Source organism: Mesitornis unicolor, unplaced genomic scaffold, assembly GCF_000695765.1.
Source record: "Mesitornis unicolor isolate BGI_N332 unplaced genomic scaffold, ASM69576v1 scaffold40966, whole genome shotgun sequence".
NCBI classification, from domain to species: Eukaryota; Metazoa; Chordata; class Aves; order Mesitornithiformes; family Mesitornithidae; genus Mesitornis; species Mesitornis unicolor.
In genome coordinates this window covers 1-277 of record NW_010191044.1, presented here as the reverse complement: position 1 = coordinate 277, position 277 = coordinate 1, and positions in this window count along the sequence as shown.

The window sequence follows — 277 nt, the reverse complement described above, 5'->3', positions numbered from 1 at the left end:
GTAAGTATGTTAGTTTAGTAGAAAGTATCTAGATATCACCATAAATCAAGGCATATATCAGTATCATAGCTTTTGGCTCAGGACTTTAAATTTCTGTATAAGTTTAAAACCAGCCACTACCTATTTAAGCTATTAAATTAATAGGACTACAAAAATCTAGCAAAACATGCCCTCAAAAAAAAAATTATATCTACAGATACATATATGCACACATACATAGAATTAAAAAAAAATCACAGAATGGCTAGAGTTGGAAGATATATAAATATTTTATATA